General features: G+C 37.7%; 1 pseudogene; it reads left to right on the top strand.

The window, feature by feature from the left end:
* Positions 1-364: 364 nt before the first annotated feature.
* Positions 365-18,629, top strand: part of LOC113360148 — a 67,697-nt pseudogene continuing 49,432 nt past the window's right edge.

Below are 18,629 nucleotides of genomic sequence, written 5' to 3'. Positions count from 1 at the left end.
GTCTGATATATTGTAGGTATTGGAGGTTGATGGTACATGAGTTACAAAGAGGGAGTTTGAAGCTGCAATGTAATTGTTTGGTTGCAACTGAGTTGAAGGCATATAACAGGATAATGATGCTGAGATAATGAAGCTGAGATGAGTGAAGAATTGACGATGATTGTGACAATTTGGTGGATGTTTTACAACTGAAGATAATGCTTGTGTTGATGCAGAAGATTGAACTAAACTTGAAGAGATGTAATGATGCAGTTGATGTGCCAAGGCCAAGAGGATGCAGTGTAATTGCAGGAAAGATGAGATTATTGCGGCTGAGATTAAGGCGGCGCTGTATGATTGAGCATTGCAGTTGTACAAGCTACAGATGGATGCAGTTGGACCTGGTATTGAACTTGATTTGCAGGTTGTGGTGATGATGTATATGAACTTCAGGTAGTGGTCTTGATTGTGACAGGAAATTGGTGGTGCTGTGTTGTTGGTTTAGCCTGGGTGGTTGCAATGGAGTTTTTGAAGTATATCTGAGCTGAGTATGGCAGGTGCAAGATGGTATGGAATCTGGATGGTGTTGCATCTGGGGGTATTGCAGGGTGGAGAGTTGGCTAGCTGTGTGTTGCATTGGTGTAAGTGGAATGGAAGCTGTAATAGGCCATCTTGGCACTACATTGAGTTATATTGTGCACTGGCTTGTGTCAAGACCACTCAGTCCAATCAGCTGAGTTAGCTTCTGACTCAGGTCTGACTAAACCTAGATGACATCACTGAGTTAACTCGATGACTCATCCTGACTCGGCTGAGCCTTGACCGAGTTCACTAATTATGACCGGTGACCGGGTGGACTTTGCCGTTCACCTGAGATATTTTCCCAGCTTATTTCCGGCCAACTTCCGGCGGTGAACCCCCGGCGAATACTTTTTGGCAAGAATTTTATTGGGTTATTTCTACACATTGTTTTATGGGCTTGGTGGACTTTTTGGTAATGGACTTTTGGAGGATTGACCTAGTTTTGGAAAGAGGAAAAGCTACAAAAAGAGAAAGTTTTTACTTCTTGGAGGGCGTATTTTCTACTTGGGAGTTTTGGAGAGCGGCGACTAGGGTTTGCTTTCGTTTATTTTTCATCTTCTTCATTTCACTTTTGATTATGATTATGATGAACTCGAAAGCTATGAGTAGCTAAACTCATATTATTGGTTATGGGATAAAGTGGATTTCACAAATGATATTTGCTTCAATGAATTAATTTTGTCTCAACTTTATTGTTTATGATTCATGGTTTATATTGTCTTATGATTTGATTGTTTGTTTGGTTGAGTCTGGAATCAATCCAATTTGCATTCATTTCTAAAGCTATATTAGGGTTTTCAATACGAAAAAGTTGTTTATCCCCGATTCTAAGTAGCATAATTGTGGGTAATGCTTGTAGTGATATATCCTACTAGTGACAAATGAATCATAACCTTGGTTAAATAGAATTAGTGCTCTTACACGTTTGATTGCCTTGATTAGTCTTATTCCATAAAACTTAAAGCTTTTAGGGAGTTAAACTTAATTGTGCTTTTACACTTTAGGTTGCTTTCTAGGAAGAATTCACGTATGCATCTTTTAATGTGGTTGTGATGAAATCAGGGAATTAGTGGGATATACTTGCGATCAAGATATCCTAGGACTTTTAATAAATGAGAGATTAAAATATCAATTCTAGTCATTGATGAAAATACATGTTTGTGAATGATACTATCCCGTGACCAATATCTTCCTCTTATTGATTATTTTCATATTTTATTGCTTTCAATTTGTTTTTATTGCATTGTTAAACAAAAATCCCCCCTTGGTTACTAAGAAACTAAAATTTTATAACAACAAAAGCCTCTCTGTGGGAACGAACTCTTTCTTATCACATACTTCATTTATTTTAGTTAAGTAAGAAAGTGAAATTATTTTTGACGCATACGACTGCGATCAAATTTTGGCGCCGTTGCCGGGAAGGCATACAACTTGTTATTAAGTTTTTAGTTTCTTATCATCATTTCTGCTCCATATTTGATTTTTGTTTCTTGTCTTGTTTCTCACTTGTTTGCGAGAATTGTTTTCAGGTACCTAATCCCTGGATTCTAAATATTGTATCCAAGGTGCGGGATAGCTACTCGAAGAGGCACAATACTCCAACCAAGTCAAGACACGACGGAAGAACATGAGTTAGAGGTGGAAGAAGAGTTACAACTAGAAGAAGAACAAGAGGTTCCATTCGTAGAAGAAGCACTAGTTGAAGAAGAAGAAGCAATGGGTGATGCAAATCGTACACTCAAGGACTTGGATTCTCATAGGCTTGATGCACAACAATGGTGTATCCAAACTAACTCAACCTTCGAGATCAAGCCGGGGTTTCTTATAGAGTTACCAAAGTTCCATGGCATGGTGAATGAAGACCCAAACAAGCATCTTATGGAATTCCATACCATTGTCAAGGCCATGCTTCCAGCGGAGAATGATGCCGATGGTGCAATGTTGGAAGTTTTTTCATTTTCTGTGGTGGACAACGCTAAGGATTGGTTGTACTGTTTTCCATATGGAAGTGTCACTACATGGAACGGGTTGAAGAAACTCTTTCTAGAGAGGTATTTTCCTGCTTCAAAGGCTTCTCAAATTCGCAAAGAGATATGTGGGATAAAGCCAAATGTGGGAGAATCTTTGTATGAATGTTGGGAGCGATACAAGAAATTAGTGGCAAGCTGTCCACACCATAAATTCAGTAACGCTATGTTAATCCAATACTTCTACGAAGGTATCCAATCAAGTGATAGATATCTTCTTGGTGCAGCGGGTGATGGTGCACTAGTAAACAAGACGGTGGCCCAAGCTACCGAGTTGATTGAAAGCATGGCTCCAAACTCGCAACAATTCTACACAAGAGGTGAACCAATGGTTAGGCGAGTGCATGAAGTTACGAAGTCATCATAACACCGTGATCAAAGGATGGATAATATGGAGCAAATGATGGAAAAGATGGCTGTAGTTATTTTACCTTCATATGGTGAAGAGTTGGAGCAAGCTAGTGCGGTCTTTCCAAATCAGCAAAGACGGTATGATCCCTATTCCAACACTTACAATCCGGGATGGAGAGACCATCCAAATTTCTGCTATGCCAACAAGCAAGGTGCAGTCCAACAACCTACTTTCAACCGTCCGAGTGGATTTCAACCGCAACAACAACAATTTCAGCAACCGCAACCACAACATTCAATGCAAAATCAAGGTTCTGATATCGATGCAAAGCTTCAAACTATGATGCAAAGCATTTCTACTATGTTTAAAGAAAGTCAGCAGGAAACTAAGAGTGCTATCAAGGATTTGCATACACAAATGGGCTCCATGGCGATGGACATAACCAAATTGAAGGCACAAAATAGTGGGAAACTCCCTTCTCAACCCATTAACCCAAAAGAGGGTGTCAATGCTATTACGTTGAGAAGTGGTACACAACTTATGCAACCCGAGGTTACTGATTCGGGCAAGGTGGAAACACCAAAGGAACCTTTTTTGGAGGAGAAGAGTGATGATTCTCCCCAAACTTTTGAGGTACCTATTCCTAACTCCAAAACTCCGGTTTCCACTTATGTTCCTCTTTTACCTTTTCCTCGCAGATTTGCAAGTTCCAAGAAGGCGGAACTAGAAAAGGAGATTTTAGACGTTCTTAAAAAGATCCATGTGAACATACCACTCATTGATGCTATCAAGCAAGTTCCCAAGTATGCAAAAGTGTTGAAGGACTTGTGTACCAATAAGCAAAGGCTCAAAGGTAATGAAGTGCTAAGTGTGGGGGAGAATGCTTTGGCAATCTTACAACACAAACTCCCACCGAAATGTAAGGATCCCGGTAGATTTGACATTCCAGTCACAATTGGTAACACCACATTTAACAAAGCTATGTTGGATTTAGGTGCATCCGTGAATGTTATGCCTGCATCTATGCACAATTCACTTGAGTTAGGTCCTCTTAAAAAGACTGGAATTGTATTGCAATTAGCCGACCTATCTAATGTATACCCAATGGGTATTATTGAGGATGTTCTTGTGCAGGTTAATCAACTTGTATTTCCAGCTGACTTTTGTGTGTTAGAGATGAATGAAGGGTCACTGGACTCGTCTCTTCCATTTCTATTTGGGCTTCCCTTCATGATAACGGCGAAAACCATTATTGATGTGGATAAGGGAACACTAACTATGGAGTTTGATGGAGAAACAATACGTTTCAACATTTTCGATACGATGAGATATCCTAGTGATGTCCACTCTTGTTTCTCCATTGATGTTATGGATACAAAAAGTGTTTGAATTGAATGGTGAAGATGCTTTGGAAACCGTTTTAACTACATCCATGGATAATGGTGCAGAGTGTGGTAATGAAGTCAAGGAAGCCCTTGGTGATCTTAATTCACTACAAGGATGCCCAGAAACTCATAACATATCTTTTATTTCCTTACCATGCAGTGATGAAAAGCTTGTACCTTCCATTGTTAAATCTCCAAAATTAGAATTGAAACCTCTTCCCGATCACCTAAAGTACTTGTACTTGGGTGATAAGGAAGATTTACCTGTGATTGTTTCTAACAAGGTTAGTGAATTACAGGAGAAAAACTTCTAAGGGTGCTAAGGAAGTACAAGACGGCCATTGAATGGACAATTGTTGATATCAAGGGTATAAGACCTGCCATTTGTATGCACAGAATCCGTTTGGAGGACGATGCAAATCCTACAAGGAAAGCGCAATGTCGTTTGAACCCTCCCATGATGGAAGTTGTGAAAAAGGAGATACTAAAGCTTTTGGACGTGGGTGTTATATACTCCATATCCGATAGAAAGTGGGTGAGCCCGGTACAAGTAGTACCAAAGAAATCAGGTGTAACGGTGGTGGATAATGATAAGAACGAACTTGTCCCAACTCGTGTACAAACCGGTTGGAGGGTTTGTATTGATTACATGAAATTGAATGCCACCATTAGGAAGGATCATTTTCCATTTCCTTTTATTGATTAAATGCTTGAACGTTTAGCTGGACACTCTTACTATTACTTCCTTGATGCCTATTCAGGTTATAATCAGATTGTGATAGCACCGGAGGATCAAGAGAAAACCACTTTCACTTGTCCATTCGGTACTTTTTTCTTATAGAAGGATGCCTTTTGGCTTGTGCAATGCTCCAGCTACCTTTCAAAGGTGTATGGTAAGTATCTTCTCAGAATATGTTGAAAACATAATCGAAGTGTTTATGGATGACTTTAGGGTCTTTGGTGATTCATTTGACCTTTGCTTGCACAACTTGTCACTAATCCTTGAACGATGTATTGAAACAAACCTTATGATGAATTGGGAGAAGTGCCATTTCATGGTAACTCATGGCATAGTTTTAGGCCATATAATATCTTCTAAAGGCTTGAAAGTCGATAAATCTAAAATAGACCTTATTCGTGCTTTAACCCCTCCTACTACGGTGAGGGAGATACGCTCTTTTCTTGGTCATGCAGGTTTTTATCGTAGATTTATCAAGGATTTTTCCAAGATAACATCACCACTTTGCAACTTATTGCAAAAAGATGTAGTTTTTAACTTTGATGAAAAGTGTATGGCGGCATTCAATCGTTTGAAAGAACTTTTGATTTCATCCCCTATCATTAAACCACCGGATTGGAGCAAGCCTTTTGAGCTCATATGTGATGCAAGTGACTATGCGGTTGGTGTGATGCTTGGGAAACGTGTGGGGAGGATACCTCATGCTATTTATTATGCTTCTAGAACGTTAAATGAGGTCCAACAAAACTACACAATCACTGAAAAAGAGTTGTTAGCTATTGTTTTTGCTTTGGAAAAGTTTCGCTCTTATCTAATTGGTATAAAAGTTGTTGTCTTTTCTGATCATGCATCACTTAGGTACTTGCTAATGAAGAAAGAAGCGAAACCGAGGCTTATACGATGGATCTTACTCTTGCAAGAGTTTGATATTGAAATAAAGGACAAGAAAGAAATTGATAACACCGTTGCGGATCACTTGAGCCGTCTTGCTGTGGACAAGGAAGCTATCCCATTGCGTGAAAGTTTCCCAGATGAGCAACTATTCTCAATTGCCTTTGGAGAACCATGGTATGCTGACATTGTGAACTACTTGGTATCAAAACAAATCCCAAAGAACTTGTCTCGTGCTGAGAAGGACAAACTTAAGAAGTTGGGGAACCAATACATATAGGATGATCCATACTTATGGAAACATTGTAGTGACCAAGTAATAACAAGATGCGTTCCCGAATCCGAGTTTAACTCTATCTTGTCTTTTTGTCACTCCTATGCTTGCGGAGGACATTTTGGGAGTAAGAGAACCGCTCACAAGGTACTTGAAAGCGGTTTCTATTGGCTAACCTTGTTAAAGGATGCATATATATTTTGTACAACTTGTGATCGGTGCCAAAGAACAGGCAATCTAGGTGCCCGAAATCAAATGCCACAAACTTTTATTCAATTTATTGAAGTTTTCGATGTTTGGGATATTGATTTTATGGGTCCTTTAGTCAAATCTCATGGGAATTTTTATATCTTACTTGTTGTTGATTATGTCTCGAAATGGGTGGAAGCTAAGGCCACCCCAACTAATGATTCTAAAGTGGTTTCAAATTTTGTGCAGGCTAATATCTTTGCAAGGTTTGGAATTCCAAGAGCCATAATTAGCGATGGGGGTTCTCACTTAAAAAACAAGATCTTACAAACCTTGTTGAAGAAGTACAATGTGTCGTACAAGATTGCAACACCTTATCATCCCCAAACAAATGGACAAGCCGAGGTTTCTAACCGGGAGGTGAAATCCATTCTAGAGAAGACGGTGAATCCAACAAGGAAAGAATGGAGCATGCAACTTAATGATGATTTGTGGGCTTATAGAACCGCATACAAGACACCTATCGGGATGTCTCCCTTTAGGCTTGTGTATGGTAAACCTTGTCATTTACCCGTTGAAATTGAGCATAAGGCGTTTTGGGCTATTAAGCAATGCAATATGGAGATGGATGGGGCTGGAAAGCAAAGGAAGTTACAACTCCAAGAGCTAGAGGAGCTTCGCAATGATGCATTTGAAAGCTCGCACATTTACAAGGAAAAGACGAAATCATTTCATGATAACATGATTTCAAGGAAACAATTTTGCATTGGGCAGAAAGTGCTTTTGTTTAATTCTCGCTTGCATTTATTTCTGGGTAAATTAAGGTCACGATGGATCAGACCTTTTATTGTTACTAATGTGTTTTCTCATGGTGCAGTAGAAATTCGTATCATAGCTACAAACAAGGAACTTAAATTTAATGGGCACCGGTTGAAACCATATTATGAGAATTTCACTTCCGAAGTGGTGGAAGGAGTTAACTTTGTGGAAGTACTCCCTCTGGAGGAGGCATAGAAAGCAAGGAAATAGTTGGGCTGACGACTTTAAACCAAGCGCTAAATGGGAGGCAACCCAAAGGATGAGTATTTCTTGTCTTGTTTTTAGTTTTTTCTTGTCTTGGATTTACTTTTTCTGATCTCTTGTCATATAATCATGTAGGATTTCCCACCTTGACTTACTTTGGATGACTCAATTTACATTGAGGACAATGTAAAGTTTAAGTGTGGGGTAGTGGTTAAGTATTTGCATTGTAAATTTTTCATGAAGGTTAAGCATTTGCATTGTAAAATTTTCATGAAATTTTCAACTTTTGTGTAAAATAGTGAATAAAAAACTACAACTTGTGGTTAGTTTAGAGTCACATAGTATACATGTCGCTAAGATTACATCGAGATTCTCATAAGAGTGAGTGAACTTAGAGATGACAAAGAACATGATCGGGTTTCTTACTTGTATGAGAGTTAAAGTTGGATTTAACCATGCTAGTGGCAAATAAGGTGTAGACTGAATTCGGCATTAGAGTAGTGGTCCCTGAAAAAGAGGGGGTCTAACAACACCACCCAATATTTCGCTTAGCAATCTGTATGGACTAACTTCGAAATACTTTGCTAGAGAATCAACTAGACAGTCAGACTCAATCTAGATAAAAGTATCTCAAGGAGTTAATATCTCTCTCTTGATTTGATTTTTACTCAAGCTAAAAACAATAGCGAGTCTTTATCAAATACAAGGAATAACTTGGACGGTACCAAAGACCAATATCCAAGTGTTAATCAATGAAATCGACAACCACAAGGTCGAATCTCTAATCGATTAAACGTTAACGCACAACCTGTATTATTTCAATTATAAAGATAAACAAAATAACGCGGAAAATGCAATAACACAAACACCAGAAATTTTGTTAACGAGGAAACCGCGAATGCAGAAAAACCCCGGGACTTAGTCCAGATTGGATACACACTATATTAAGCCGCTACAGACACTATCCTACTCCAAGCTAACTTCGGACTGGACTATAGTTGAACCCCAATCAGTCTCCCACTAATTCAAGGTACGGTTGTAGTCCTACACCTTTGATCCCAGCAGGATACTGCGCACTTGATTCCCTTAGCTGATCTCACCCACAACTAAGAGTTGTTGCAACCCAAAATCACAGACTTGATAATAAAAAAATATGTATCACACAGAAAAGTCTATCGAAGGATAAATCTGTCTCCCACAGAAAAACCCTAGGTTTTTGTTCCGTCTTAAGATATGAAATCAAGGTGAACATGAACCAATTGATAATACAGTCTTATATTACCGAAGAACAGCCTAGATTAATCAATCACCTCACAACAGTCTTACTTGAATACACAAGAGGACGTCGAGGAATCACAAACAGTGAGACGAAGATGTTTGTGGCTTGTTTATCTTGCCTATCGAAGAACTCTCACGATCTCAAGCCAATCAAAGATTGTACTCGTACGATAGAAGATGCAAGATCAGATCACACAACTACGATAAAACAAGTATCGGTCTGGCTTCACAATCTCAATGAAGTATTTAAGTCGTTAACCTGGTTTTAGAGAAGAAAACCAAAGGTTAGAGGAGAATCGACTCTAGCGAGCGCACTAGTATCACACATACGTGTGGGTATTAGTTTTGCACAATGCTAGATGTCTCCTTTATATAACCTTCAAATCAGGGTTTTGCCTTAGTTACAAAGAAATCCATATTCACCGTTAGATGAAAACATGATTTAGATTCAAGCTAATATTTCTCAACCGTTAGATCGAAAACTTAGCTTGTCACACACACTTGGGTAGACGTTTACTGGGTTTGTGAAAACCATGCCCAAACGTGTACGTGAATGTCGGTTCAACATAGAACCCAAAAGGTTAACCATATAAGGATTTCATATTAACCTAGTTCTTCTTCACCATAACTAGTTCAATTGACTCAAATGAACTAGTTAGAGAGTTCTTCAATTGCAATGAGATCTTATGTAACTACACAAGACACAATTGAAACAAAGATGATTCTATTCGATGAATCGGCTCATGAACTTTATAGCCATAGTTTGCATAAAGCGTTCCTTAGTAATTTAAGTTTCATGTTCAGAGCACATCTTTAGATCATAACCACTTAAGCTCACAAACAAGTTCACGGACTTAAGGAAACCGGCAGAGTTTTCCAAACTCAGCAGAAAATCTCGGCAAAGAGACTTCCGCCAGTTCGCGGACTAGGTTCGCAAACGAGTTTTTGGAAAATCCCAGCAGAAATTCTCGGTAAGAGAACTTCCGTCAGTTCGCGGACTTGGCAAGGCCAACTCCTCCGGTTTCTATCAATGAACAAAGTTCAAAAACTTCGGATTAAGGAATACATGGTTATGTAATCTAAACTCTCATTCCAATCATTGAGACATTCTCAGAGGACGCTAAATAGCCGTTATTCACAGACCGTTTCACGTCAGAGCAATTCTCAAAGTAATTGAAACTTTTCATGACTTTCATCACTAGGTGAAGATAAACTTGATCAAAGCGAAACGCTTTACCAACACACGATTTCGAGAAAAAGATAAGTAGTGATAACTCAGCTCGAAATGTCAAATGTGTATGATCCAGTCTATATAGCATACGACTTTTTGTCTCATAAGAAGTAGGAGATAGAATAGATAGACTTTTGAGTGATAGATAATTTCAAGTCTCCACATACCTTTTTGTTGATGAAGTTCCACGGTTCCTTGAGTAGATCTTCGTCGTTGTATGATGAATCGCCATGAAGTCCTTGAGCTCAACTACACTTTTCTATCCTAGTCCGAGACTTAGCTATGTAGACTAGAAATCAAGACTCATAGTTTTGATCACTAACATTGACAAACATGCTTGATATAGCAATGCATGCGAGGTTGACCGAGCTATGCCCTAACAATCTCCCCCTTTGTCAATTTTAGTGACAAAACTATTAATACATATGGAATACAAAAAAATAAACTTTAGTGGCTCCTATTCCATAGTCTAATCTTAAACGTTCATTGAAATCTTCGTCCTTCCAAGTACTCCAATGATCCCAAAGGTTGTAAGTTCAACACCACCGTTGTTGAAGATCCGCAGCTATAACAATGAGAGAAATCGAGATTCTCTATCATTATTATACAGTGCAATAGTATCATTATGTAACATCAAAGTCCAATTGCATCACGACTTTAACAACGATACTATGGTGATATGTATCACTCCCCCTTAGTCAATACTGCATCTCGATCATGCAAACCACTCCCCCTTACACAATGATCCGAAAATCATATGTATTTTTAGTGTGAACTACATTATTTCTCCCCCTTTTTGTCAATAAAATTGGCAAAGGTAAAAGAACGGGATCATAATGAAATTTCCACAAGAGACATTTCATAGACTAAAAGAAAAATACATACCAACTTAATTTAGATGCAATCATAAAGCCGAAGCTAAATGCATTCATCAAGGAGTTTTAAGATACAAGATAACCCCTATAAAATTCCACAGCCGCACACCCCGCAAGATATTACCATCAAGCACAAGTTCAAAAGAACTCTCCCCCATTTGATGTCATTCCCGAGAGAACAACAAGAGCGACCTTAATTTCGAAAAAAAATAAGGATTTTTAATTGGACACCAAAAACCATAGGAAAATGATTTTCTATATCCAAAACTCAATCAAATTAATCACAAGTAAACCCATGATTAATTTAATTGGAACACGCAACTAAATCAAACCACAAAAGTGATCAATTTAATTGATTGTGCTCAACATAAGTAAACTTACGGAGCTACGACTAAGGTAATCATACGGAGATGACTAACTTAATCGTTCACATACTCAACATAAGGAAAACCTTACGGAATATACGACTACATCAACCAATAGAACATAGTTAGTATAACCGTTCATATACTCAACACAAGAACTTGTGGAATATATGAAAACTCAACTAGACTAATTACAAGGGAACTCATAATTAATCTAATTGGAATACAAACAACCAAACTAATCACGAAGGTAATCAATTTAATTGTCAAAAGTTTTGCTCGGCAAAAGAAGACTTTCGGAGCAAATAACTAAATAACCAACCAAGATGATTGATTTAGTTCATAATGCTCAACATATAGCATATTATGGAACAACCAACAAAGCCAATAAGAATAATCGACTTAGTTGTATCGTGCTCAACATAAGACACACAATGGAGCCTTCACGGTAATACAAAAAGAATGGATCAATGAAGATCAATATCGTGGAATACATACAAGGATTTATTCTATCTTTCCATCACTATATGCATAATGACATAATAGACTTTATCTTTGTCACACAAAAGATTTTATCCTATTTTCCATCAAATAAATGACTGCATAGGCATAACTTTTGTATCTGTCAAAAGTCCATTCGTCCTTTCATCAATAGGAAAACTAATTCATAAACGACTTTACTTTTGACAACATATGGGACATTCAAGTTCACGGACGCAAACAATACATATCCCATAAAAATATTGCAATATCACAAAATCATAAAGATTTACTGCAATAACATCATCCTCCAAATATTTTTAGAATTTAAAACCAATAAACCTAAAGACATGAAGATGAAAACGTTGGACATAGCTATGTGTAGTCACAATAATGGCTATTCCAAACTCTAGTAATCCTTCTCAAAAACAAGAATAAATTCTCATAAGAAGTTTTCTAGGCATCAAGACAGACTCGTAATGCACATATAAGATGACTTGTCCTTAGAAGGTAGAATCAATCTTGTTCGCCCGGATTTACACCAAGAATATCTACCAAAGGCGTATAAAAAGATTTTCTAAACAAAGAAGAACATACAAAGTCATTAACGACCATGCACCATAGTTCACAAAGGATGAATGTGAACAATAAAGAATTCCATAGCAATGCGTACTACTTCCCATTCTTGAACTTCCTTCTTTGTGATTCACCAACAACATTCTTATAAAATCTACGAATTATCTTAGAAGAGTAGTACTCCAAGAATCCAAGTGCCCAAGTCCAAGAAGTGGAACAAGTGCAACAAAACGGAGCAAAACCCTCAAAAACAAGAGACAATACAAATACCAATCTTAACTCATCCAAATTCAAAGTTTCTCATCTTCATTTTGAATAGAATTCAAAGAGGAAGATAATTCAAAAAGAATGAGGTCATTCCGAGTTCGGACGAAGAAGATACGACCAAAATAAGTTTACCGAATATCGACGTCAAGTATGCATACGGGTTTGCAAACGAATTTTCAAGTCCGCGAACTTAAACCCCTGTATTTTGATTTTAAAATATGTTATGCATACCTGGTAGGTGTACCATGTAGTCCAAACATACCGAACTAATGTTTTCAAACCTAAACATTTAAGAACCTTAAACACGGATCAAGTTAGGTAGAAATGAACGCTAAGCAAGGTACATGGATCATTATAAGTACTCAAACAAGTAATAAAAACATAAAACTTGCTCAAGTTTATAGACATACCTTTTTATAAAAGTCCTATTGAATTCTACAGGCTTACCGAATATAATCTGTGCGCCCCAGTTATTGTGCTTCCCTCACCATATACATAGCAGGGCATTTCTTGGTGAGGATGCACTTTCAACACAAACAAGTTGTGTTGAGGTGAACAATGTCTTTATCACCATGGCACCAAGAAAGAGTTTCTTTCCAACAAATCTTAAATCTTGTAGTGTTGAGAAACACCCAAGGAACTGTTTTTTTAAGTCTATCAAAGAACTTCAAGAGAACCCAAAAAGATTTGTGTTTCTTATTTTTGTTTTCCAACTTATAAAAAAAAGTTTCTGCAGATAGTTTTTATTACTGCGAAGGGAAACTCTTTTGATAAAAAGAGACGTCCTAGATTCTTCATAAAAGAAGACAATATCACTATCTTGATAGGAAGTATCAGGAATTGAGAAACGAATCAATTGATGCTTTGAGGTGATACACTCAGATAACTGAGATTTAAACTCCTCTTGTAATTCGTTTAGTTTACCACAACTAATTGGATTACGCAGAGGAGGACCATTGCTCTCACTGATTAGTAAATCAATATCAACCTCAACATGAATATTATTCCTCATAACTTGATTTAGCCTGTCAAGAGATTCTTGCTCTTTCTGGAGGTATAACTCAACATCAAGAGACAAACTCTCAAGCTTCTTTTCGAGCCCTGAAAACACTTCAAGGGATTTTAATCTGGTGGAGGTTTAGATAGAATTTCTTTTACAGATTTTATTAAATCAGTCATGGAAGAGAATTCTGAAATCCCTGGATCTCGTGGTGCATTTATTGAGATAGCACTACTGCCCATAGAGTCAGATCGCTACAAACACAGACTTATAAGGTCTTGAACGTGTTTGCCTGCTCTGATACCAATTGAAAAAGCAGAGGTCTAACAACACCACCCAATATTTTGCTTAGCAATCTGTATGGACTAACTTCGAAATACTTTTCTAGAGAATCAACTAGACAGTCAGAATCAATCTAGATAAAAGTATCTCAAGGAGTTAATATCTCTCTCTTGATTTGATTTTTACTCAAGCTAAAAGCAATAGCGAGTCTTTATCAAATACAACGAATAACTTGGACGGTACCAAATACCAAGGTCCAAGTGTTAAAACAATGAAATCGACAACCACAAGGTCGGATCTCTAATCGATTAAACTTCAACGCACAACCTGTATTATTTCAATTATAAAGATAAACAATATAATGCGAAAAATGAAATAACACATACACCAGAAAGTTTGTTAACGAGGAAACCGCAAATGCAGAAAAAACCCCGAGACCTAGTCCAGATTTAATACACACTGTATTAAGCCGCTACAGACACTAGCCTACTCCAAGCTAACTTCGGACTGGACTATAGTTGAACCCCAATCAGTCTCCCACTAACTCAAGGTACAATTATACTCCTACGCCTCTGATCCCAGCAGGATACTGCGCACTTGATTCCCTTAGCTGATCTCACCCACAATTAAGAGTTGTTGCAACCCAAAATCGCAGACTTGATAATAAACAAATCTGTCTCACACAGAAAAGTCTATTGAAGGATAAATATGTCTCCCACAGAAAAACCCTAGGTTTTTGTTCCGTCTTAAGATATGAAATCATGGTGAACAGGAACCAATTGATAACCCGGTCTTATATTCCCTAAGAACAGCCTAGATTAATCAATCACCTCTCAACAGTCTTACTTGAATACACAAGAGGACGTCGAGGAATCACAAACAGTGAGACGAAGATGTTTGTGACTTCTTTATCTTGACTATCGGAGAACTCTCACGATCTCAAGCCAATCAAATATTGTACTCGTACGATAGAATATGCAAGATCAGATCACACAACTACGATAAAAGATCCCAATGAAGTCTTTAAGTCGTTAACCTGGTTTAGAGAATAAAACCAAAGGTTAGAGGAGAACCGACTCTAGCGAGCACACTAGTATCACACAGACGTGTGGGTATTAGTTTTGCACAATGCTAGATGTCTCCTTTATATAACCTTCAAATCAGGGTTTTGCCTTAGCTACAAAGCAATCTATATTCACCGTTAGATGAAAACCTGATTTAGATTCAAGCTAATATTTCTCAACCGTTAGATCGAAAACTTAGCTTGTCACACACACTTGGGTAGACGTTTACTGGGTTTGTGGAAACCATGCCCAAACGTGTACGTGTATGTCGGTTCAACATAGTAACCCAAAAGGTTAACCATATGAGCATTTCATATTAACCTAGTTATTCTTCACCATAACTAGTTCAATTGACTCAAATGAACTAGTTAGAGAGTTCTTCAATTGCTATGAGATCTTATGTAACTACACAAGACACAATTGAAACAAAGATGATTCTATTCGATGAATCGTCTCATGAACTTTATAGCCACGGTTTGCATAAAACATTCCTTAGTAATTTAAGGTTCATGTTCAGAGCACATCTTTAGATCATAACCACTTAAGCTCACAAACAAGTTCGCGGACTTAAGGTAACCGGCAGAGTTTTCCAAACTCAGCAGAAAATCTCGGCAAAGAGACTTCTGCCAGTTCGCAGATTAGGTTCGTGGACTGAGTTCGCGGACTAAATACGCAAACGAGTTTTTGGAAAATCCCAGCAGAAATTCTCGGTAAGAGAACTTCCGTCAGTTCACGGACTTGGCAAGGCCAATTCCTCCGGTTTCTCTCAATCAACAAAGTTCGGAAACTTCGGATTAAGGAATACATGGTTATGTAATCTAAACTCTCATTCCAATCATTGAGACATTCTCAGAGGACGTTATATAGCCGTTATTCACATACCGTTTCACGTCAGAGCAATTCTCAAAGTAATTGAAACTTTTCATGACTTTCGTCACTAGGTGAAGATAAACTTGATCAACGCGAAACGCTTTACCAACACACGATTTCGAGAAAAAGATAAGTAGTGAATACTCAGCTCGAAATGTCAAATGTGCATGATCCAGTCTATATAGCATACGAATTTTTGTCTCACAAGAAGTAGGAGATATAATAGATAGACTTTTGAGTGATAGATAAGTTCAAGTCTCCACATACCTTTTGTTTGATGAAGTTCTACGGTTCCTTGAGTAGATCTTCGTCGTTGTATGATGAATCGTCATGAAGTCCTTGAGCTCAACTACACTTTTCTATCCTAGTCCGAGACTTATCTATGTAGACTAGAAATCAAGACTCAAAGTTTTGATCACTAACATTGACAAACATGATTGATATAACGACGCATGCGAGGTTGACCGAGCTATGCTCTAACAGTCCCCTATAGTGGAGACTACCCATGTTACATCATGAGAGGCACCGACCTTCACTTCTTTGTACCTGTATAAATTTGTGCTTTTAGAGTGTGTGTCACCGTACGTAAACTCCAGGTAGAATGGTGAGCTACCCAACCTCCCACCAATAGAAACACTATTTTGATCTCTTGAGCGCTATTTTATCAATCATGAATGGTGACATCTAATCGCTAACTTACATACCACTTGTAATCTTGTTCGAAGTTAGCACCATCCACTTTATCTCATTCTACACAAACAGGTCCATAGAAACACCATCATCATCAACAAGAGTAGCATCACAAATTCGAAGGAAAGTTGAAGACGTTCAAGGTTACAAACAACGGTAAAGAAATGAGAAGATTTCAGATTCAAGTAAAGCAACAAGACAAAGAGCAGAATTTTTACAAGTTGAAGACTGTTGTACAAGAGCGAATATTATCAAGATGAGAAATCAGGAAGTTTATGATATCAAGACATACAAGTTGTGAAGAATCAAGCGGTAAAGTACTTACACCATGGCCTTTGTACTTGCATTTTTATTTTTTGTATTTGTGTTATTTTCTCTTGTCAAAAAAAAAAGGGACAGAGTCATCATTATGCTAGGTCCCTAGTTACAAAAAAAAATGAAAAAAAAAAGACAAGAGAAAAGTTCATTAGGTTCATCATTAGTCTAAATATTTTGTTTGTTTTCATTTTGTATTTACTTTATTTATTTTGCATCTTATAAATAAATAAATAAATAAATAAATTCATTGCATCATATTTTGGTTTGTTCAGTTCGTTTTTGGTTTTATATTCATTCAATAAAGCAAATGGAAGAAGAAATTTTTATAATGAGGTTTCGAGCAACAAGGAATTAGAGGAAAGAGTTACATTGTCAAGATTCTACGAAGTTCAAGATTTCATCATCAAGAGTTGAAGACCGAAGACAAGGATTGAAGACCAAAGACGTTTCTATGGATGTTGTGAGAGTGGTGCTAACTGCACGCCGAACGGATAACGAGGTAAGTAAGCATATTTCCACCTTCGTTAAGTGGTTGATTTCCTTTCTTAGAGATCGTCAGAAAAAAAGGGTTTTCAAAATGAATAAAATATGTGGGTTTTCAAAACAATTCGGAGGGTTTTTGCCTTCCTACCATTCAAGGTGTCGCAGGATTCTCTCTTCATTCCTACCTCGACACATGTGTGACCCATAAAAATCTATTTATTATTGAGAGCAACTTCATAAAACCCTTTCTTGTGAGGCAGAGTCGAGACTTTTGATCACTCCGAACCCGAATTTCTTTCGATAAGGGATGGTTATTTCTCTCTCAACTTTTAAGGATGAGATTGTGTTCACATTTGTGTCTAACTTCTTATAACTAGTGTGCAGAATTTTTATGTCTTCTTAGCGCGTTGGATCTTATCATTACGGAGAACTAGTAAGTTGGAAAAGTAGGTTTTCTGGATATATCTCTAGTAAACCCTCATGACACGGAGTTGTGTGTATCCTTTAGAATAAGTTTTGTGTGATTTGCTCGAGGACTAGCAAAGTCTAAGTGTGGGGGAATTTGATAGGTGTCATAAATACCTTCATTTATATCTATAGTTTATGCTTGCTTTGCTATTTTTCTTGTGAATTATGTATCTTATGTGTGAATTTGAGTTTATTAGGTGAAATGGAGTCATTGGGAGCAAAAGAAGGAGAAATCATCCGTTTTGAGAATAAAAGATAGAATCATCATTCCGCAGGCGAATGGCGTGGAAGTCAGCCATGTTAACACAAGGGATGCCATTTGGTTGACCACTATCCTATGTATGGGTACCTAAAATCATGATGAGAACCCCCTATCTACTTCACCTGAGTGGGTATAGACAGTCTCATTCCTACACAGAACCCTAAAATTGAGGGAAGTTATTACTCACAATCATTTATTTCTGAAACCCAGAAAAGAGTTTCCGCTGTGTGAGAGAAAAGAGAGGAGAGTAATGCGAGAATTCAGTCAAGAAATGGGCTGAATCGAGAATAACTGTTAGGCCAGGGATTCGATTGATGTTGGAGGAAGAATTTTGCTTCCAGATGAATTGAGAAATGGAAGAAGAGGAATCAAAATTGAGGTTGAATTCAGTTAGGGTTTGAAGAACATGAAAGAAGAAATTCGACTTCTCAAATGAATGAGAAGTGGGTTTATCTGCTAAGGGTTAGTATCGGATTTGGGGTTTGATGATTGTGTTGTGAATCGAGTACCAGATGAGGAACTGCCATTTAATTGGATCCGATTGAGACGAAGATGCAGGTGATGGGTTACTGGTTCTGGGGGTGAGTTAGAGCAGATTTGAAGCTCAGAGAAGAACAAAATGGGGTATTGAGTTCTACATGGGAGTTCTAGTGTTGTCTTTTTCTATGAGCTAAAGGTT

Source organism: Papaver somniferum, chromosome 3 (genome assembly GCF_003573695.1).
Source record: "Papaver somniferum cultivar HN1 chromosome 3, ASM357369v1, whole genome shotgun sequence".
Taxonomy (NCBI): Eukaryota; Viridiplantae; Streptophyta; class Magnoliopsida; order Ranunculales; family Papaveraceae; genus Papaver; species Papaver somniferum.
This window is presented reverse-complemented; position numbering and strand designations above follow the sequence as displayed.